Raw genomic sequence first — 24,861 nt, forward strand, 5'->3', positions numbered from 1 at the left:
TAGATGTGCTTCAAGTTATTGCTGAAGGTTTCATAGATCGGAGTGGCGGACATCTTCCTACAGCTTCTGTGCATCTCGTTCCAAGACAGAAGTTGTGTCATTTTATTTTAAGTTTATTCCTCTGTATTGTAGAAGCTCTTGTATACGTCTAGACTAGGTCCCGGAAAATTGTAAGCTCTAATTTTATAAAGAGTGTCATTTATGTTTTCTCACAAAATGTTTATGATTATCAACTATTGAACGGAAAAATGAGTTTCAATAATGGGTTGGTTGGTGAGGGTTCACCTAGTAGTTGGTAATCAGGTAGGTGCCCGCACGATCCGTAATTTGGGTCATGACACAAATAGATCCTACAATATGGGAGTAGCAATAACCTTGGGCTGAGCCTGAGCTGGTCTCATCTGCTCCTCATCCATGGGCTCGTGCTCATGCCCTATTTCTGGCTCAGGCGATAATGATCTGGCTCGGGCCTGGCCAACCACAAGTGCTCTACCCCATACTGGTGCTGCCCCTTGACCTTTACCTCTACAGCGGCCTTTAGCTCAGCCACGGCCTCGACCTCAGGTGGTCAGTACTGGCACATTATTTCTCGCAACTGTCGCACATATCCTCACCATCTGTGAGAGAATAGGAACAGAAGTCAGATACCAATTTGAATAAAATAGCACGAAAGGAGTGAAAGAATTGGAAGTTTCCTAAATGTCCTATAGTCTTTCGCAGATAAGTACGGAGCTCATCGTACCGATCTACAAGACTCTACTAGACATTGCTTTTTGTACTTGTAAGACCGGTGAACCTAGGGCTCTGATATCAACTTGTCACGACCCAATTCGTGGCTCGTGAGGGTACCCACACTAAACCCCTAGTGGGCGAAAACTTCCCTTAAACTATCTCATTTTAGTTAACATTCATCAAGCGGAAATAAGCAGAAAGTATACTAACAGTCTCAATACATTAATATCAATAGTGCGGAAATACTAATACATAAATAACCCCAAAAATTTGGTCTGAAACTAGTACAAGAGCCACTACTAAATAAATACATAGTCTGAATAGGAAACATAAATCTCAAGTCTAATAATACTGTCTTAGAATAAGAAAGAACAGATATGTAAAGAAGAGTCTCCGGGCTACAGATCTGGAAATTAGCTCATCCTGGAATCTCTATCAGAAGGTCGAAAGGTCACTCACGAGGATGGGATGTCGATCCAATAGTAAACCTCTGCACACTCAAGAAAAAGTGCAACAAGTGTAGCATGTTACAAACACACGTACTCGTAGGTATCATAGATCGACAACGACTAGTTCACATATATAAATAGAAAGAAATAGACAAGTAGAGTAGATAAGCAATCAAGGACAAGTCATAAAGCATGTCAAGTATAAGATCACATGATAAGTATAAGCCATCAAGTCAACAATTAAGAACAGATGAATAATGTGAATGATAAGTGATGCAATGCAATACAATTACAGTGAGCTACCACACAGGCCCTTCTCTATGCATGAAGCTTCCACACAGGCTCTTCTCCACCGTACACACATGCTAAGGGCAATTCCTCAATAGCCATGACCCATAGGGGACCCGCGAAGTCTTTGTACACACTCTCTCTCACTTCGGTATATGACCTTAGATCACGAGCACACATTTCGCTCCAATAAAGACCTCGAATCACGGCTCTTATCTCTCTTTTACGCTCTCCTGCAAAGACCTCGGAGGCTACACTCTCTTACTTATCATCATGTCAGAATCACAGTTATATCATATGAAGGATGAGATGGAATGCAGTGCCATGCGTGAAATCAGCCTCAATAACATCACTAACAGTGAATCAACAGATATTTACCATAGAATGCATATCAAATCCATCCATCCATATTAGCCTTTCTTTTTAGATGACAAGTGAGATATCAAGAAACAGAGATGAGTACAAACAAATCACAAGTATATCAGCTATGGCGACAAGCCCACATAACAGTTGACGATACCAAGCTAATTGGAATCATCTCCACACAATGCCCGAAGGCCTATCATGTTTTCCCCGTCAATAACTAATATTTACATATGATTCGCTAATCGGATTCTAACCAAGGGTAAGCCGTAACCTACTTTGAAAGCTGAACGGGTGCCACAAACCTCAAGGTGAATCCTTTCCTTTTCACATAGCCTCAGATCCAATAAAGTCTACCAAATAATTATTCCGTGTTAGGTTACGAGGCTAACGATACCCATTATACCATTCGAAATCAAAAACTACCCTTAAAAGGGGACCCCAAGGCCACAAGGGTAAAAGATGAAATTTATAGGAAAATTAGGCCACCTAAAAGCTAGGGAGTCCATATATCCATTATCATCACAAACTAGTCTCAATTTAGCATCAATTTCCTTATTTCATCAAAAAACCCAATTTATAAGAAAAACCCTTGTTTTCCATAATCAAAATCTTAAGTAAAAGAGCAATTCAAGCTTAGGAACCAGTTACACAATGATTAAATGGTTAGAATCTAGGAAATTTCCCAACAAAACTGTCACGACCCAATTTCACTAAGTCGTACGGGCACCTACCTTTCCCACCTCGATAGGCGAACCCTTAATCCAACATTCACAAATGATAGAAAATAACCGAAGTAAGTAAAATAACGTAAGTCTCACAGATATTAAGTGCTGAACTAAATGAAATCCACCCAGTATCTGGTCTGGTCATATAAAAGCATCTAAACCAAATATTACAAGTCTGAATAATAGTACATAAGTAGTCTCAAAATCATGTCTCAAAATGGAAAGCAAGACATAAGTAATAGGAAGAGTCTTCGGGCAGCGAACGTCCTCATGCTCACCCTGGATAGACTCGGCAACAACCTCGATGATCAGCCATGAGGGGTAGAGGTAGATCTAACTTGGTACTCTGCATTAATAAAAGAATGCAGCAACCGCAGGGCAGTACAAGCAATAAGTAGTGTTAGTATCATAGGCCGACTAAGACTAGCTAACATATATAAAGACAACAAAGCAAGATAAACACGTAAAACAACATGGTACAAGTCAGCACCTATGTTATAGCGTCTAAACCCAACTGTGTCAAGTCTCAGTATGACCAATCCGAACCAGTATATCACAATTATATCACAACAAGTCATCACCTATGTTATAGCATCTAAACCCAACTGTGCTAAATCTCAGTACAACCATTTCAAACCAGTATATCAATATCATTTCACAACCATATCACAGAAAATCAAGAGGTACAATGCAATGCAATAATGTATGAATGATGAATATACAATACATATGCACCGCACACATGCACTCCGATCGATGCAACATCACATCTCCGCACACAACCCATAGATGACTCCATTCCCACCTATAAGCCTTATATCAGTCATTCCGCACACAACCCAGAGATGACTCGATATACAATGTGTTTTAACACATCAGTATTTCCTTCTCACTTTCCATCCTCAGTACCATAACAATGCAATATCAATGTATCATGAAAATGAGTATGAATACGATGCAATGTAATATCAACAACCAATTCAATCCCAAACAGTACCATATATGGCACACAAGCAATATCAATAAAAAGGCTACACAATAAGCTACAATGGAATCACGTTTCTTATCTCAATATTAAATCAGGTAAAGTATCACAATATCATAGTCATGATATATCACTAATTACCAATATCCGATGTCTCAACGTGGCAACAAGCCAATAAGTAAATAGAACAAGATAAGTCAACAACCCAACGGTGCGGCTAGCCCCCAAATCATACAATAAGGCCCAACCTAAGGCAATATCCAACCTAACTTTGGACCCGAAGGTTTACACGTATTCTCCGACAATATCATCTAAACATACGCTTCGCTAATCGAAGGCTCACCATAAGGTAAACCGTAACCTACCTAGAAAACTGAACAACAAAGCCTCCAATAGTCAAACCTTAGCTTTTCCCTTCCTTTGAGCCTCGAGATAATAGAAGTCTAATCATATCCGAATTATGAAATTAGAATCAAGAAGAAACATCATTCAATCCTTACTTCTATTCAAGACCCAAATCCCAACCTATGGAATGGGGTTTATGAACTAAAAAGATGAAATAAGGAATCTATAGGTCTTGACATGAAATTAATGCTCTAGGTGATCAATTCCCATCAATTCTAAGCTAGAAGAACTAACAAATCACTTAAATTCAGACTCTATGCAAAACCCCCAAATTTGGGTATGAACCCTAACTTCCAACTTTATAATTAGCCACTAATTAGGAAGGAATCATGCAATAATAGTTCCTAATCATCAATTCCATGCTTAATGAAGCTAACCCAGTCAATAATTCAAGATTTAATAGCCTAGAATGAAGAACCCACAAAACCCTCATTCAATCCACCATTTCTTAAGAAAACTGGCATGTTTAATGGATTCCTAAGGTGAATAGTGTAACATGGAATGGAAAGGAAGGTGAAAGAACTTACCACAATGATTTTCTATGAGGAACAGCCTTGAATCTCCCAAAAAGCTCTAAAGTCAGAATGGTATTGAATGAACAACTTAGGGCTTTTAATATAGATTTAATGAATCTAACTGCCCGCTTTCGTGCCCACTCTAGCGCTTCAGCGGTCCCGCCCAAAATGCACAAGCCGCTATAGCATTGGCGCCGCCATAGCGGGCACCAGACACCAGAAACTCCCAAGCTTCACTAATTCAACCCGAAATCTTGACCATTACCCGAGGCCATCTACTCACAAACCATATATGCAGACATAAATAAACATATGCTACGAATGCACTCGTGGCCTCAGAATTCCCAACGGATATCTCGTTGACTGAGTCAACCCTCGATACATCAAAACTAACTTCCCAACCCAAGTCTCAAAATACACCCGAGTGCATTGGGAACCGAACCGAATATACACACCAATTCTAAAAGACCATCCGGGCCTCTCGAAAAAGACGGATTCCCGAAAAAAGTCCGTTTACCCAAAAGTCAATTGGAGTCAACTCTTCTTCGCTTAAAGCCCAAATTTCTCATAAAGTCACCCAAATCATATCCAAAGACCTCGGAAAGTAGGTCAACGGTCCCCTTGGATTAAATATGAGCTAACAAGGCTCAGGAAAAGGTCAAAAGCACCAAAAAGGCAATAATGAACAAACGGATTGTTACAAAAACTTTGATTTAGATAAAATTTGGTTCAAAATTCAATTTATGGTTCATCACCCCAAAATCCCAACTCAAAACATGGTTCTCTAACATGATTATCCCCAATTTAATGGTAACATAAATCAAATAAGAAGTTAGGGAACTTACCCAATGAAAGATTCCTCAAATGTTCAGCAAAATCGCCCCTTAAAACCCTATAAGTCTCCAATTTAGTTAATGAAAAGAAATGGTTTCGAATTTGGGAATTTAAGGTTTCAGATTTCCAGCGATCTCGCATCAACAGACAATGTCTTCAGATGCAGCCTCAGTTGCCAACTCACAATCTTACATTTGCTGACCAAGTCCCGTATAGGCGGGCCCACATATGCGACCCCAAGTCCATATATGCGGCACACAAGAAACTAGAAATTCTGTTTTTTCACAAAGTTCAACTCGAAACCCGACACTCATCTAAGACCTCCAGGATACAAACCAAACATTCAACCCACTGTAAAAACAAGCTACGAATGCACCCGCGCCGTTGGAATTCTCAAATGAGGTCATCTTGACCCGTTCAACCCCCAAAACCCCAAAATCAAGTTTCCAACCCAAAGATCAAAACACGCTCGAGTGCCTCGGGAACCGAACCAAACACCCTACCAAGTTATACTCGACCCTCCGGAACTAATGGAACTGACAAAAATCCTCAAAAGACTCGTTTACCCAAAAGTCAACTATTAGTCAACTCTTTTTCACTTATTCAACTTAAAGGCTCCTAAATTTCTCAAATTCCATCAAGACTCTCCCGACTACCTCGGGAACCATACCACCCTTCCCCGCGGGTCAAAACCACTCTAACAGAGCTAGGGGAAGGGTCAACAGGGGTAAAAGGGTGAAAAGAGCCTAAACGACCAAACGGGTCATTAATATATAGGTCGGAGTCATGCCTAAACTCCTCCATCATATGGATGGAACTATTAAGTTAAAAAATAAATAAAAATAACACCTCAACTTGGGTTAAGTTGGCCCTGTAAATACACATCTGCAGCAGGTCTAATGCATGAATTACACACGCTTCTACGTGGATAACTGAACCAATTAGAGGCAGATGACTAAAATACACGTGTATTAATATAAAAATTAGGATTTAATTAAAAAAATGGCGTTAAAATAAAAGGTGAAATCGTCTAGCAACATATTCACACTTGTAAAGTTATTTTGACTGAACCTTAAGCCCCAAAATTCCGATTTCACACTGATTCTTCTCTTCGAACTGTGGGGTGGGGGCATAATTCAAGATTGATGTTTAAGTTTAAGGCTTGATAATTTACGTAATCTACATCAGTGTTTTAAAAGGCGGGGCGTTTTACATTCGCCTCGACGAGGCGTAAGCTTCGAGGCACGGGGCGTAAGCCCCATGGGTATTTAATTTTTAGTATTTTTTAAAATAATATAATTACAATAAAGATTTTTAAATAGGTAAAATTACATAAAAAAATAAAAGAAAACTGTAAATAAATGAAATATATATATATATATGTGTGTGTGTGTGTGTGTGTGTGTGTGTGTGTGTGTGAGCGCGCGCACGCTTGATCCTCACAAAAAAATGATCAAAGCAATCCATTATACACCGCTTATAACTTGTAATTATATATAACATAATTTTACAAGTATAAACAATAAAATGGAATAAAAGCTATTATGAAATGCAAATCAATTCTAACATTTTAACTTTTAAACACGGAAAAAAACAGAGTTTCTTAAAACACTATTACTATCATACTATTCATTTTATCTCCCTATAAGCAACTAATCAATAAAATTTATCAATATTACAATTAAAACATAACTTCTTCATGAACAAAAAATAAAATTATATGATAATTCTGATACATAGGACTTATGACCAATGACAAGTGAAAATATACAATTCCGCTATGTGTTTTTTTTTTTAAAATTAAGTGATATTCACCCTCACGACGTTCTCAAATAGTAAATATCCAATACTACGACTTGTTATATGAGTTACACCCAATCTTCTATTTCTATAGATGAAAAACTATTAAGTATCATTATTTTGTTAAACAATTATGAGGGTGAATGATTTTAATTAAGGAATTTAAAATATAATTTGTGTAAGAACTGTTAGGCGAGCCCTGGGTGTTGGGCGTTAGGCGTGTTTAGGGCGTACGGTTTGGGCGCTTAGGGCGTAAGCCTCATAGGAACTAAGCCTCGCACGTTAGCCCCAAGGCGTTTTGCCACTGCCCTACCCCGAGACGAGCCCCGCGGCGAGTCCTGACATTGCCTTTTAAAACAATGATCTACATTCAATTTTAGCTATTCTTCTACCTCAATTTTATTGTTTGAAGCTTTACTTTTGCCCTTCTGAAATGATGCTTTCGACAATTTTGTGTAAAGGCTAGGACTTTTTTATCTGCCAAAGGGAAGGAAATATTGACTATAAATTTTGCTCTTTTTCAGAAAATTTGTCACATGGGTGATCATATTATTGTGACTTTTCACCATGGAGGTAAGTTTTTGAAGATCCATAGTGTCAGAATTGAAGAAAGTTGTGTTTACCATAGATGAGGACCATTTGTCTTTGTCCGAGCTGAAATCTTATACAAAGGACATAGGGTATGATGAAGTTAAAGCTCTTTATGTTGAAGACCCTACTACCGTAAATTTGTCTTGTTGGAAAGTGAGCCAATAATATAATTGTGTTAAAAATTTAAGGATTGAGTTATTATTTAGGTTGTACCTAAAACATGTGAATATTGAAGAAGGGGGGCCCACAACTGGCATTGTTTTGGGACCACTGGTTGGTGAAAAAAAATAATAAAGAAATCAGAGTAGCTCTAGGACTTCACATATTGAGGGGGATATAAATGAGATCTTAAATGAGGCAGCTAGAGTTCAACAAGTTGAGGAAGAAAATAGTAGTGATAGTGACATTCTTGACTTTGAAGAAAGAGACTTAGATGGTGTTCCGGGTAAGGATGAACGTGAAGTTGATGAAGAATTGAGAGCTTCTAGAGAAAATTTAAGGGAACAAAAGAGAAGTGAAGCTACAAAGTCACAAAAGAGACCTAAAAAAACTTTTAAGCTTCAAGTAGTTGAGCTTGAAGAAGCTGATGGAGATAGGTTATCTGAATACTATTTCAAGATCAAGGCATACAAATATGATACATTGGGTGGTAATGAGCACTTCTTTGATTCATCAGATGTTGCAAGTGAAGATATTGATGAAGAGCTAGATGTCCTGGCACAATCAGATGTTGATTTACCTTCCAGAAGAAAAAAGTAGAAAGTTATGATATGATGATGCTTCTGTCATTTCTTTCTTTGATTTGCGAATGATATTTGAATGTGCAATACAGTTCAGAAAAGTTGTGGCTGATTATTCTATTCAAGAGAATGTTCAATTAAAGCTAAGATCCAATGAACCTCATATAGTAAGGGTAGAATGTTCGGGAAAGTGTAGCTTGGATAAAGACTCAGGGATTGAAAAAGTATTATCCAGCTCATAAATGTATTACAAAGAACATCAACAAGCTATGCTCTGCCACAAATGTTGCTAGAAAGATGAAGGACATAATATCTTAACCTGACATTAGAGTTCATAAATCTCAAGAGAAATAAGAACAGATTGGGGGTTACAAGTGGGAAGATCAATCTGCTAAGACCAAAATGAGAGTTATCATCAAGTTCATGGATGATTGAAATCTTGAAAATATGATTAAGAGCACAAATTCTGAGACTTTTTGTTGGGTTAGAACTGAGACAGTCCCTGGCAAACAGTTGTTCAAATACTTTTATGTATGCTTTGCTGCAGAAGAATGGATAGCTAGAAGGTTGTAGGAAGATCATAGGGTTAAATGGATGTTTTCCGAAAGACTTGTAGAGGATAACTATTAGTAGTTGTTGGAAGAAATGGAAACAAACCAAGAAACTAAACACTTTTGGAGTTGGTCCTTAAGCTATCTCATTCAAGATTTGAAGCTTGGTGATGCCTGACATGCGAAAAGTATGCTTTTCTTCCTTTTTTTTTTTTTTAAAAAAAAAAAAACAGTTTTGCCAATTTTTAATTAATTGTTTTGCCAATTTATTTTAAAAATTATTTTGACGTTTTTTTAAAAAAAATTGTTCTACCAATTTCCGTTATACATTTTTTATTAACTGTTATTGCTTCAATGTTTGCCCATAAACGCATTGTTCTGCTTATTAAGGTTTTGAATCAATTGTCTCTGATTTACTTCCTATTGCTGAAAGAAGAATGTGTGCAAGACATATTTGGACAAACTAATAAAAAATATTGGAGAGGTGAAGAAAGGAGAAAAGCATTTTGATGGTGTGCCAAGACTAGTTTTAAGGTAAAATTGAGAGAATAATTTAAATATTTGGGAAACTTTGACACAAAATATGTCAGTTGTTACTTATCTATAATAAAGAATACTGGTGTAGGACTATGTTTAGTGAAAGAGCTAAGTATGATGTGGTGGAAAATAATATGTGAGAACATTTAAGTCTTAGATGGTTGGTCTTAGATACATATCTGTGATTAGTATGCTTGAAGATATTAGACATAAGTTGATGGATAGGCATGGAGATATGATTGAATTTTGCTAAAACTTGGGTCAATGACATCTCACCCATGGCAATACTAGTTTTACGAGAAAACTAAGTTGTTGGTAGGAGACTCAAGGTGAATTGGAATGATGACACTCATTTGAGGTTCAGAAAGGTGATTATAGTCACACAATTGATATGGTTAGGAAAACATTAGCTGCAGGTTGTGGCAGTTGAGGGGTATCCCTTGCCAGAATCTAGTTTGTGCCTTGTTTCACATTACGGAAGAACCAGAAGACTATGTGGAGCATTGGTATAGAAAAAATAACATTCCTAAGTGCTTATATGTACTTAATACAACCAATCCCTGATATGATAATGTGGCCTAAAATCAATAACCCACCAAGAAGCCTTCTGATGTGAAGTCAATGGCTGGGAGATTCAAAAGATGTAGAAGAAAAGACAATGATGAACCAAGAAAAAAAATGAAGGAAAGCATTAAAAAAAGGAGTCACAATGACATGTTTCAGTTGTCATCAAGTTGGGCACAACAAAAAGGACTGCAAATCAGGGGTAAGCATTTTCTTTTTTTTTTCTTTTCAGTTTTTTAATTTAATCCTTTTTAGACTTCCAACTCTTTTTCCTATATGTATATCCCTCTCAATAGCCAACTACGACCACTAAATCAAGGACAATGACTCAACCTAACACTCAACAGTCCTCTTCTTTATGTTAAGAAATTTCAAGAGTTAGAGGAACAAGAAGACATATAGTTGGTTCTTCAACTGCTACATCAATGGATGCAACTACAAAAGCAGTATCTGCTTCATTTGGAAGAAAAAGAACAAGAGACATGAAATTTGGTGTTTAAACAGACATACAATCTGGAAGACAAGTCAGTAATGTATGTATATCTAATAGCTAATTTTCTTACATCTTTATTTATAGTGTATAATATTTACGAAATTTACAGTTTAAGAGACCAATTGAAAGAGTTATCTCAAGTGGGACAACTTTAAAGGATGCATCACTAATAAATATTGATTTTGGATTCAAGCCATTTGATTTGGAATGGAAAGGGAAAAATGCTATTACTGGGAACCAACTTCAGCAAATGCAGCACCCAAAAAGATGCAAACCAAGTCTAAAAATAAGAGTTCAACTCAATCACGAGATGGCTAGTTGATGTGGTTTCTGTTGGACAGCCTTCCTTTGGGTTATTTTGATGTATGTTAGCATTTAGACTTGCCATTTACACTATCTAAAGGTTGATTATGTTGATGTATGCTTGGTGTATTAACTACTTTGTCGGTGTTGACTAGCTTCATGTTTTCTTATTCTCTTTCGTAATCCCAGAATAAAAATTCTAGCCTGTTCAGGATAATAAACATTACACCACCTAAAAAACTTGCATCCAATGTATTTAAGAACTACAAAATCATCGTAAAAATTGAATCTTGGGTACTCGAATTTAAACTAAAAAAAATCATTTAAAATGTAACCATACCCGACCATCTTCACATCCAAGAAACCAACGACTTGGGTTGTTTAGTGACTAAGAAATCTTCATTATAGCTCTTTTTCCACAATGACAAAAAGAAAAAAATTTGAGATTCCATTTGCATTTAAGAATTGGGTAGAAATTGGTGAAGATGGGAAAGAAATAATTGTTAGAGAGATAAGGGATTAGGTTTAGGTGGGAATTTGATTTGAGAATTGTGCATAAATATAAGAGGGGTTCATTAAGAGCATAATAGTCACTTCTCAAATGTTTAACGTAGAGACTGTAGATGAGAGCTCTAACGCGCCTAAGGTCGGGTATAACTCACACATAATGGTATGTGCGATGGGTCAGTTTACGAGTCAACTTAATCCAAGTTGAGATGTCTAGATGTGTATTATAAAAGTTGGAGTGTTTACAATTGACGTCAAGTTTGAGTGTCTATCCATGTATATATTATGCCAAACATATATTTGTTTCATCTTCTTTTATTTGTGCATTAAAAAAATATAATTAGGAGAAAAGAAAACAAGATAAAGAGAAAGATGATCTAGTATAACCCCCCCCCCCCCTTCCCCACCACTAAACAAGATTTATAATAAATGCATAATCAATCCCCATGGTGGTTACACCCAAATTACAATATATGCAAGTTCCACTCTAAAATCCTTAATGTTATTAGTTTTTGCTATATATCTTTTGGAGTTTATTCCGAAATATACATCAAAAATCTTAGGAAGTTCGTTGAAATGTGGAAAAAAAGTATATAGCATACTAACATATGTATAAACAACATAATAGTTCAAAATAATATGAGACACAAATCAACTACAACATCTTAATCTACACAATAAAGGAAAATATCTAATTCATTAAGAAACTTTGTCATCCTATTGTACCTCCTAAAATGTAAATAGCCAAAGAGACTTTTTAGTAGTCTATCAATTTTGAACTTCAGATAAAATCAAATATAATTTCAGGGGGAAAGAAAAAGAAAGATATAGCTATAAGAATGGTCATTCATAAATATACACATACACGATGCATTTAGAACAAAACTCAATCTTCACTATAAATTATATAAGCATTCTTATTGTAATGATGAAGTACATGAGAAAAATAAATGTGTGTCAAAATTTGGAACAAAATAATGTTCCTCCTATATTAACTACACCATAGTGTATCTGTTGATCAATGTATAAGCAAGGACCGAAAGCAAGAGAACATATAATACTTTCTTCTCAATAAAAACTTGACCAGCTTTATATTCTTCTTCTGCAATTGTCTCTAATTTTGGAGCACTTGAAAGCCTTCGAGGAGAAATAAATCGTGCTGGTGCAATTTCTATGACATTATTCATGTATCCCCTTGCCATGCAGTGATTGTTATTTTCTTTGGGACAATTTATCAAATCTCTTGAAAAAGAAAAAGAGTTTATTATAGAAGGCAGTGTAAAAGCAAATTGAGGCTTTTACTTGAATTTTTTTTTTTTTTTTTGTTTGTAAAGAAACTGAAGTTTGTGTTAATTTATATTAGCATGAATGAGTAAATGTAGCGTGGGAAATCATTTATTGTTAGCGATAAACCGTGAAAATAGATTTTTGTCGTTGTTAATAAGTTCTTGATGAATTAATGGTTGATGTATTATTTTGATCATCACTGACCGGTAAAAATAAATTCACAATTAATTACCGTAAAATCATGGTCAAATGTCGTTGGAATATTCCACTTGTTAGTGTCTCGGGGCATTTTATTAAAAGAGACTTTTGAGTTACTTATTTAAGAATTTAGGACTCAAGTTCTAAAAATTAGGTAAAAGGGACTCTATCCCCCTAAGTTTTTTTAATTTACACAAAAATCCCTAAGTTTTTTTAATTTACACAAAAACCCAAAAATAAAAGCACTTTTTACCAAAAAAAAAAAAAAAAACATGTACGTTTTTCTCTTAAAAAATATGCAAGCAACTATTGGTTGCTTAAACAACTCCTTGTTGCTTATACAATAACCTTGTATCTCATTAAAACTAGATAAACAACTAGTAGTTGTTTAAATAAATAAAGATTGCTTATAATAAACAACACGAAGTTGTTTAAGCAACTCATTATTGCTTATACATGAACTCAATTGGAAATTAATTGATTGATCACAAATGAAAATTAACTAATATAAAAACCTTGTTTCTTGTAAAAACTAGTCATTTGATGAGTGATTAAATCCAACTTATTAATTTTATCATCAATTAATTGACTATACTAATAGTTTAAACAAAAATTTACTGATCCAGTGATAATGAAATCAATGTTGTTTGATTATATGAATATTAGAACATCAACTTATTGACTTGATAACAATCAAGTGAATACGTTGATGTTCAAATATTCATATAATCAAACAACATTGATTCCATTATCATTAGATTAGTAAGTTATTGTTAAACTATTGGTAGAGTCAATCAATTTTGCGATCAATTGTGATATTACTAATAAGTTGGGTTTAATCACTCATTGGACGACTCGTTTGATATTTAATTGTTATCAAGTGAATACGTTGACGTTAAAATATTCATATAATCAAACAACATTGATTCCATTATCACTAGATCAATAAGTTATTGTTAAACTATTAGTAGAGTCAATCAATTTTGCGATCCATTGTGATATTATTAATAAGTTGGGTTTAACCACCCATTGGACGACTCGTTTGACATTTAATTGTTATCAAGTGAATACGTTGATGTTCAATTATTCATATAATCAAACAACATTCATTCCATTATCACTAGATCAGTAAGTTATTGTTAAACTATTAATAGAGTCAATCAATTTTGCAATCAATTATGATATTGTTAATAAGTTGGGTTTAATAACTCATTGAACAACTCGTTTGATATTTAATTGTTATCAAGTCAATAAGTTGATGTTCTAATATTCATATAATCAAACAACATTGATTCCATTATCACTGGATCAGTAAATATTTGTTTAAACTATTAGTATAGTCAATTAATTGATGATAAAATTAATAAGTTGGATTTAATCACTCATCAAATGACTAGTTTTTACAAGAAACAAGGTTTTTATATTAGTTAATTTTCATTTGTGATCAATCAATTAATTTCCAATTGAGTTCATGTATAAGCAATAATGAGTGCTTAAACAACCTTTATTTATTTAAACAACTACTAGTTGTTTACCTAGTTTTAATGAGATACAAGGTTATTGTATAAGCAATAAGGAGTTGTTTAAGCAACCAATAGTTGCTTGCGTATTTTTTAAGAGAAAAACGTACATGTTTTTTTTTTTTTTGTTGGTAAAAAGTGCTTTTATTTTTGGGATTTTGTGTAAACTAAAAAAACTTAAGGGTTTTTGTGTAAATTAAAAAATAATTAACAACCCCTAATTAAATGTTTATAACAAAAGAAAAGGAAAAAGAAATAGAAATCCCCTATTCTTCATTCCACTCTCAAACATCCCTTTTAGCTCATTTTCCCTAGTGTCTCATTATGGTATGCTATTCCCCCCCCCCCCCCCCCCCCCTCTTCCTTTTTTTTTTTTTTTAAAAAAAAAAGCTAAAATCTGGATAAACCATGCAGCTTCTTGACACCTCAATTTTTTATTTTTTATTTTAATAACTTTGAAAGAATTATTGGAATGGCCCAAAATATAAAAAGTTTATGGCTACTTAGAGCCCGTTTGGATTAGCCGAAAAAAAGTAGCTTTTAAGCATAAGTGCTAAAAACTATTTTATAAATAAACAGTTACGTGTTTGTATAAAAGTGTTAAAGCTGAAAATAAGTTGTTGATGTATTTGATACACTAGTGTTGTTAAGCACTTTTTTTTAGTAGTGAGGGTAATATTGGAATTAGAACAAAATATAAGGGATAGAGAAGTAAAATTGTTGATCAAATCAAAATGCTTTTAAGCCAAAAAGAAAAAAGTTGAGGGTCCCCAACTTTTTATTTTTGACTTATTTTAAGCATTTATTAACTTATTTTAGCCTTTTTTTTTTTATTTTGTCAAACACCCAAAAAAGTTAAAAGTGGCTTATAAGCTGGTCAACGGATCCAAACGGGCTCTTAGGCCTCATTTGTTTGCACTTATTGGAGGTCTGAATCTGAATGGTTCAAACCTTAAGCCATTAAGTGTATTTGATTGCATTAAGATCTAAGCACTTATTGGGTCTGAATAGATCTTAATCATTAAGATCTTGAACCAAGTCTTAATATCATTAAGAGGTATTTTTGTATGGAACTTTTTTATAACCAGCTCAAACCCCAACCCTCCACCTCAACCCCACCCCACATCACCCACCCCCACTCGCCACTATCCCCACTTCCCACCACCAATCCTACCCCCACTCCCCACCAACCCCTACCCCGCACCACCCACCCCCACTCCCTACTACCCCCACCCTTCACCATCAACCCCACCCCCACTCCCCGGCAACCCCACCACCAACCTCACTACCACCTACCCCTCACCCCTCCACCCCCACTCACCACCCACCACGACTACAAAATATCTCCGTCATTACTAATGAGCATAAATGTTTCATTATTTTTTATCAAAGAATAAATTTGTATTTATTTTCTACGATTTAGTTACTTTTTAATTTGAATTGTATATTTATTATGTTTAAATAAATACATTATGCACATTCAGATATTGAAAAACAAATAGTCTTAATCATTCAGTGTTCAGACCTAGAAACAACATCTTAATGATTCAGATGTGCATTTAGATTCGGACTTCTCAATCTTAATAAAAACAAATAAGGCCTTAGTCATCTTAATCATTTATCTTTTTTGGAGAACAAAAAGTTAACAATCATTACCATGTTCAAAAAGTCAAGTAGAAAATATATTTTTAAATTGGTACAGTTGGAATTTGTTGGAAACACAAGGTAACATACGGAACTTAAAGAAAGATTAGAGGTGATATAGACTGATCTGAAGTTAAAAATCATAATTGGAACAGGGTTTAAAGTTTTCGTGCGACATATATATCTGACATACAAACCTGTACATGGATATACAGGGAATTCACAGCTTGTCTTCTTCCATGTTCATCGTTTATTTCGAACTTTTAATTCAAACCACCTCAAATTATCTCCACCAAATCGTCAGATAATTGAGAATGAAACTCCTTAAGATGTATATAATCTTTTCCAACAGCTCACTCGAAATAAGTTTCCTTTCTGAAACCCACATTTTCAAACTCAAGCATAAGTGGGCTTCAATAATTTTAAATGTTGTTTTAGCTCATCATCTTCACTTTTTAAGCAACCAATATTCTATGCACGACATTAACTCTAAATAATGTACCCAATACATTCCAACAACACCAACTTTAAAAAAAAAATCCAAATTCATAAATTTAATTTCTCGATCAAGCTAGTTTCAATATGAGATCTAGTTCTCTGACTTAAATTGTTGTGATGTATTCGAGCCTTAACATGGCTAATTATGTACCAAAACCAATATAATGAATTGGTATGTTGTATGAAGAAACAAGACGAGAAAGATGGATGAATTGATTGAGGTGTTCTTGAGCTGGAAAAGGAACCATAACGATAATGATTTGGTCATGATTTATACAATAATTAGCAGAGAAGGAAGCGTGACCACTTAGTAATAAAAATGAATTTAAACTTAATATTGGTAGCATTTTATGAGTTGGGATAATATTAATAGTTTATTTGCTCTAGGCTGCCAAACTAGATAGTTCTCTTATAACTTTTCCCTTTTTTCCTTTCTTTTTTTGACCTATAGAAATTGAGAAGAAAATTTTCCATTCTTTAACTAAGTAGAGTATAATACAACAACATACTCAGGGTGATTAACAAGTGGTATTTGAGAAGTATAGAGTATACACAGACCTTATCCCAGATAGAGATGCTTTTTCTGATAGATCCTCGCCTCAAGAGAAACATTTTCAAAACAGGTTCAAAAAATACAAGGATATAATGTAGTCATTTAACATACCATGTTACATGCGAAAAAGGGCTTAATATACCCATGTATTATAAAAAATAATTTAAATATATCATCTGTTTTACATCCATTTGTTGAGACCCTACAGTTATACTATCACACAAATATATGTAGCGACCTGTTAGGTCGTGTTGGCTATTTTGGCTGTTTTACTCCTATTTGATCATTCCCTTAGCTTCGTCATGATATATTTGACTTGTGAGGGTGGGTGGTGCGATTCCTAAGGAAATCAGGTGTGATTTGAGTGATAAAATGGAGTTTTTGAAAATTATTAAGTGTTGAGTTGACCAAAGCAACATCGGGCTAAACGAGTCTTTTTGGAAGTTTCATCGATTCCATTAGGTCCGGAATGTCAATTATGACTTGGTTGAGTAGTTGATTCAGCTCCCGAGGGGCTCAGGGATATTTTGATCATTTGATAAGAAAACCAGTTTTAAGGCGTTTGGGATTGATAGGGTTAGGATGACCTCTTTTTGAAATTTTAGTGCGCGAGTGAGTTCATAACATGTTTTATAGTTAAGATGCATATTTGGTTTGTGTCCAGGAGATTCCAGATGAATTTCAGGTATTAAATCGAGATTTGGCAAAACCAGATTTTCTAGTTTCAGCTGTTGCTGGTGTCCTTAATAGAGAACGCGATGCCACGTGGCGCGATCGCGAGCTGTTGCTCATTTAGTTACCGCAATAGCGATGCCTTCTGCCGCGATTGTGAAAGGCGATTTCTCCGTGGTCCCGCGATCGCGTATAAGAAAATCCATGGACATAAAGTTATAGCCCCATTTCGTGATTTGACTCCCCATTCACATATTTTGAGCTTTAGACTTCGGATTTAGGAGATTTTTAAGGGTTTTTCAAGATTCATCATGTGGGTAAGATTCTAACCTTCCTTTTACGATTATATCATAGATTAATGAGGGTTTTCATGCTAGAAATCATGATTAGGATTGGGGAAATTCGGGGTTTTGAACCTTAGGCTTGAAATAAGAAATTCGTCAATTGAGTACGAATTTGTGGATGGAATTGATTCATTTTTGAGATATAGACTCCATAAATCATCGGTGGACTAATTTTGGGTCAAATTTCCCATTTTGCCCTTTGAGGCTTGAAATTCTATTGTGGGTGACTTTTTGGGTTCAGATTTAATATGCTAATATGGGTATTATTAGATTCGTATGGTTTCCTAGAATAATAATTTGACCATATTGAAGCCGATTTCCCAATGAAATTACGGATTTGACCTTTGGGGCTTTGAACAGGGTTTATGGGGTTGACTATCTAAACCCAAATCCTTTATAAGGAAATATGGGTATAGTTTGACTCATATTCTTATGTATAATCTGTATTTGAACAGATTGCGATCGTTCGATGGCTCTGCGGAAGGGTAAGGCTCTGCGGTGATTGTTGGACTTCTAATTCCAGGTATGTTGAGACTATGAACCTTAACTTAAGCATCATGGTTGGTTAAATTATATTAATAAAAGGGGAAATGGGGTAATTAAAAGGGGTCTCGATACTTGTGAGGTGATGAGCACTCGTAACGGGTACCTGTGTCATGTTAAGGGTATTTGTGTAATTTTAATTGTATAGTCTGGTATGAATTCCACACTTTAGGATTAGCTGATAGCATAGATTGATTTGTGTCTGTCATTGGGATATGATGTCCCTTATTTACTGCTTCTATGCTTATTACCTGTCTCATTGTGTTTATGTGTTTCTCATCACTCTTAAATACTCGTTTAAAAGTGAAAAAGAGCTCAAGATTGAGTCTTTATTTCTTAGCATTGGTTGCTTATCATGTTTCATATCATGTTCATGCTTATCATAGTATCTTATGTGCATTTGAGGGTACTAGTGAAAGGTCCGATAGGAAATGATTCTGGGACGGAGTGATGATGGTATTTTGCGTCAGATTGGCTATTGACAGGTAATGTGGGCACAAGGGCTGAGTATTGTGATTGGAAGCCTAAAATGGCTAGGACCCGATGTGATCTGGGAGATCTAAGAATGCCTGGTTGGTATATGGACATCGCGAGTCCCCCATGGGTCACGATTTGTTAATGTTCGAACGTGTGTGTACCGAAAGATGTAGAAAGGCCTTGCATTGCATAGCATTTCATATCATTGCATATCATACTATCTCATGAGTGTTTTCTTGGTTATGGTTGTTTAGTTGATTACTTGATTTGCCTTATTTGTTTACTTAGAAACTTGGCGGACTCGTGGATTAGGAGCTTTCACCTAGTCTTATAACTTGATGCTTTTGGGATTATTATGACTATTGTTTTGTGGACTAATAGCAGTTAAGTGTGGAAGTAGTAATCGTAGGCCAACCTGCGTGTCCGTTTTTGTTAAGGTCGGTCGACGATGCTGCTGAGTATACGTTGTTTCCCGTACTCATTCTACACTTGTTGCACCTTTTTTGTGTGCAAATTCTATGCCCATTACTAGAGGATCTCGGGACACTGCTGACCTTTGAGGGATCATCTAGACGATTCGGGGTGAGCCATCAGTAGATCCATGGCACCAGATCTTCCTCAGTTATCTTTACTTCTGTCTTTGTTTTGGACAACTTCTGTATTCTGGGGATGTATTCCCAGACTTATGCTCCATGTAGTTCGTTCTTGTGCTAGTGACACCAGATTTTAGGGGTTGTAACATTTTATCTTGTTTTCCTATGACTATCAACTTATTTAGACTTTAAAATGACTTGTATGATTTCTTTCCGCAATTTAATTTCATTATAAATTGTCCTAACGGCTTGTGGATGGCGTACTAACTTGGTGGGAGTTAGTGCCTTCACGACTTATTCAATTGGGTTGTGACAATACACCTCAAAGTTAAACAGAGATACACGTGGCAGCTCAAAGAAGAACTAACCCCCAATTTTTTACCCATTACCCGACCCGATTTCAAACTAAAGGAATTTACAACCCTAAATCAAGAGACACCCAAGCCTAGTGGTGGCTCAAGGTTGAGACTAGTAAAACATTAGTCCGCGAGAATTTTAAAGTCCCAAATTTTTTTAATAATGTTTTTTATGATTTTATTTTCGCTTAGATAATATTAAAATTTGTAGGAAAAATAAAAAGAAAAATCTATTAAAAACGAAAACCTCAATAGTTTTTACCATTGAAAATATTTTAGATCTTACCACTTAAATCTTCATATTAGTAAATAAAGTTTTTTATAATAATATCCAAGGTAATTTATTGCAAACAAATGGATAACATCTTATTAACTTGAACTAATTCTTGCTAGTATAAATAATAGAGAAAGTTGCACGGCTTGTCAGGCTTCTAAGAGTTACAAACGTAATTAGCACCACTCTTAACTAGTGCTAAGATGTATATCTATCTATATTATATTAAAGCATGAACTCCGTATCCTAAAATTTAAATTACATAAATGCCCATAACTCATTAATGTAAAATGGAATTAGCAATTTACGCTTATACCCCTAGCCAGCTATTATAAGCCTAATTTCCAATTTCTACGACATGGCGCTGGGAAATCTCCAACAGTTGCAACTCTTTGATTAGACACCAACGGCGCTTCTGGACAGGCACTGCAAGACCAATTACACCATTTTGCCCCTTTAAAAATTTGCAACACGATGTTACGGTTCCAATAATCGCACCCTTTCAACTTCTGGTGAACAAATATGCCTCTCTCCTTCACCAATATTTGAATCAATCTCCCATCTTCCTCAAATAATTTATGCAATTGGATTTCAAATTTATGCTCACATTCTGTTCAACTTTATGGTTTAAATTTAATACTCCCTCAACTGAACACCAATGTTGTCTTATTTTATGCTCAGATTTCTTGCATTTTCACTCCGCATTTAAAGCTCAACCAAATCCTTGGCCAAATCGTTCACCCTTTAATCCGCGCAGTAAGTACCCCTATGTATTCGTTCTTTGATTTCCTAATTTTATGTCACGCCCCGAACCAACTCGGTGCCTTGCTGCATGTGACCGAGCGAACCACATGGCTTGCTGAATCAACATGGGGCATGAACTGATGCAGAATATAAGTTAAAACATGAATAGTATGAATAACAGGAGTCATCATAATACTAATGAAAATACTGTTTCAACATGATGCAGAAATAGTTTAAAAATATAATAAGTACTGGGCTAATACTGGCTATATGACTCTGAACATCTGACATGACATAACTGAACTAGTCTAGTCTATGAAACCTCTAACATGAGTCTGACTGCTAAACTATTTACCGGGATAAGGGGCCCGACATACCTTAACTGCATAACTGACATGAAGTAAATAAAGATAAAACCCCGAATGAGAGGGGGCTCACCAATAGCTGATATGTGCAAGGTCCTAACGAGCTGATCCGTCATCCTATAAATCTGCATCGTGAAATGCAGGCCCCTAGGAAAATAAAAGGGGACATCAATACATTCAAATTGTACTGGTATATAAAGTAACTGAATGAAATAAGCATGGCACATGAAATAACAGAACTGAAACTGAAACTATATTTGTAAGCTGAATATGAACATGAATATCATCTGACATGAATAGGTATAACATGAATAAAATGTTTTAAGTCTGTAAAGATATCTGTGGGAGAGCATTAGTATAACTGACATGTAACCACCATGTAAGCACGTAGCGTCTGATCTCTACTCGATCAGCTAAGCCATCTCATACCTTACCGGGGTATGAGACATGAACATGACATGAATAGATCCAATAACCCTCAATGGATAAACATGAAGGAATCATCCTAACTGGGCGGAACGCTCCTTATCCTACGCTGGCATACGTAGTTTCAGGCTAACTGAGCCTTCTCTGTAAATTTGTGCAACTCCCAAAACATGAACATGGATATAATTGACTTAGTAGCCCATGAATTATATAAACATGATTGTAAACATGATTCGTGATTGTATTATAACTTGAAGATAGATATATAATGTAACTTGTATGAAAATATGGAAGCATGTAGAAGTTCATGAAAATAAACATAAAAGTTCATATGTTGCATTTAAGAACCCAAGGAATGCAAAGTATGGGTTTGAATGGATTACAGAAAGATTTTCAATAACCAAATGGAATACTAAGAATGCAATAACGAATTAATCACACAAACATAGTATATCATGGTACATGTACTTAGGGTTATCATGAACATGTCTAGAACCCTAGTTTTGGTAAAATTTCATATAATCATGGAAGAACATGGCATAGGGAAGAACAATGATGTTCCCACACGTAAATCGAAACCCTAATACCTGTTAATGCTCCAAAACTTGTAACTATTGGTCTGAACTTGAGAAGAATCCCAAAAACCTTAATCTTGAATCCTTGAGGTGGGTTTTCTTGAAAAGCCTAGTTTAGAACAATGAATTCCTATTTAATACTCAAGAATATATGTTGGAATTCACTTGGGATGCTTAGAACAGACTTACCTTGATGTATTCTAATGGTGGGAGAAGAAGTACTTCGTGCTAGGGCTTGGGAATATGAAAAGTGGGCTTAAAGCTGAACCCACATATTTATACTTTTACTGAGTCAAGCAAATGTACGGGCACATTGTAAGTCCCATACAACATTGTATGTCCCGTACAATATGGACGTACCTCATGTGTCAATTTCCAGAAGTTACGATTTTTGTGAAATGAGATACTGCTTGAAAGTACAGCCCGTACTTTAAAGTACGGTCCGTATAAAATATACGGTCACAAAGTACGACTAGAAGTATGGCTCGTACATAAATGTACAGCCCATACATGTTGACTACCTGGAATGTCACATTCCAATGACTTCTGATTTCCTCCCGTGAGGTACGTTCAAGAAGTACGACCCGTACAATTGACGTAGAAATCAAATTTACCAATCTGAGGTAAAATTTCCAATCCCAACACTTCCCGTCTTGGTTTCTAAGCCCCTGAATCATGAACGTAGCTTAGTTTAAAGGTACTAGGTGTTACAATATCTCCCCCTGAATAGATATCGGCTCAGTGCGGGGAAGTAGATCAATTCCAAAGTCTATCTCCTTATCGGCAGAAACTCCGGGAGGATATTTTGGAAAGACTTTTGGAAACTAATTAACAACTGGTAGGGATGGAGAGTTGGGTTCTGGGTATCTATATCTCTGACTCGGACTAAGTGATATATATACCCCTTGGAAATCAACTTTCTGGTTTTAAGATAGGAAATAAATCTACCCCTGGGTACTACTGAATTGCCCTTCCATTTTATGACTGGTTCATTAGGAAACTCAAATCTTACTATTTTGTTCCTACAACCTACTGTGGCATAACATGAAGCTAACCAATCCATACCCATGATTACATCAAAGTCTACCATTTCCAATTCTGCTAAGTCGGCTATGGTTCTGCTATGATAGACTAAAACTGGGCAACCCCTATAAATACGTCTAGCTATAACTGACTCTCCAACTGAAGTAGACACCTCAAAGGGTTCATGCAACTTTTCTGGTTCTATCCAAATTTCTTAGCAATAAATGGGGTTATATAAGATAAGGTGGATGCTGGATCAATAAGGGCATAAACGTCAAAGGTGAAATCTGTTAACGTACCTTTGATAACATCTGCACATGCCTCTGTATCCTGATGACATGCTAAAGCATACAAACAGTTTCGACCTCCACCTGCATTACTAGACTTAGCTAAACCATACCCAGACTGGGCTTGAGAATTCTGAGGAGCTACTGAATTTATGGACTGAGCCACATTACCACTGGTACCCTGTCTTAATAATGGACAGTACCTCTGAAAATGGCCCTGCTAGCCACACCCATAACATATATCCATACTCATGCGACACTCCCATGGATGTCTCTTACAACACTTGCTGCAGACCAGATTATTATAAGTCTTCTGACCCACACTAGCCCGAGAATAGGAGTATGTTGACCTGAAATTCTGTTTCTTCTGATCATTCCTGAACTTTGGGGCTGGGGCACTGGCTGTAGATGGAGCGGGTCCTGATGACATGTCTTGAAGATTTTTTTGCCTCCACCTCCCCCATGACTGAAGTTACCAACAGACTTAGCTCTTTTATTGAATTCTCTGTCCTTCTCTTTCTAAAGAGCCTCTTCCACTTTCATTCTGTATTCAATACCCTAAACGAAAGCAACCATCTTGGTGATAGTCATCTGTCACGACCCGACTAGGGGCCATGACGGGTACTCGGGGCTAACCACCGAGCACCACTTATTCTGTTACTCATCCTACTCATTATACACGATTTTACTATTCATGTGACCATAATCATAGGACAACCATTTTTCATTTGGAAACATAAATACCTTAATATACATAAGCCCTTCGGCTATCAAAATATTATATATACAATAGGGACATCGTGAGACCATACTACCCACACATGCGTATCTACCAGCCTCTACTAGAGTACTAGACATATTGACGGGACAAGACCCCGTCGTGCCCAAAATACATACATACATATATGTATATATACACACACAAAAGAATAAACCAAATAGTGTTGGGTCTCACATAGTCGTGATGTAAGCGCTTACCTCGTCTTAGTCGTGATGTAAGCGCTTACCTCATCTTAGTCGTGATGTAAGCGCTTACCTCATCATAGGAAATTCATTCCTATAAATAGGTAGCTTATGGTTCATTTGTAAGACATCAT

At 35.8% G+C, this 24,861-nt stretch overlaps 2 long non-coding RNA genes across 4 annotated transcripts; one reads left to right on the forward strand and one right to left on the reverse strand.

Moving 5' to 3' along the window:
- Positions 1-2,633: 2,633 nt before the first annotated feature.
- On the reverse strand, positions 2,634-11,495 carry LOC132609139 (uncharacterized). Its single transcript, XR_009570707.1, has 2 exons — positions 11,219-11,495; positions 2,634-2,906 (listed from the first exon to the last, which is right to left on the reverse strand). It is a non-coding gene; the product is annotated as an uncharacterized LOC132609139 (long non-coding RNA).
- LOC132609140 (uncharacterized) lies at positions 7,856-10,996 on the forward strand. Of its 3 annotated transcripts, none has more exons than XR_009570709.1 (3): positions 7,914-10,284; positions 10,379-10,615; positions 10,685-10,996. It is a non-coding gene; the product is annotated as an uncharacterized LOC132609140 (long non-coding RNA). The 3 variants fall into 3 exon arrangements; XR_009570710.1 differs by having other exon boundaries at positions 7,923-10,284; positions 10,430-10,615; XR_009570708.1 differs by having other exon boundaries at positions 7,856-10,615.
- Positions 11,496-24,861: the final 13,366 nt, after the last annotated feature.

The sequence above is a fragment of the Lycium barbarum genome, chromosome 9 (assembly GCF_019175385.1).
Source record: "Lycium barbarum isolate Lr01 chromosome 9, ASM1917538v2, whole genome shotgun sequence".
In the NCBI taxonomy this organism is placed as follows: domain Eukaryota; kingdom Viridiplantae; phylum Streptophyta; class Magnoliopsida; order Solanales; family Solanaceae; genus Lycium; species Lycium barbarum.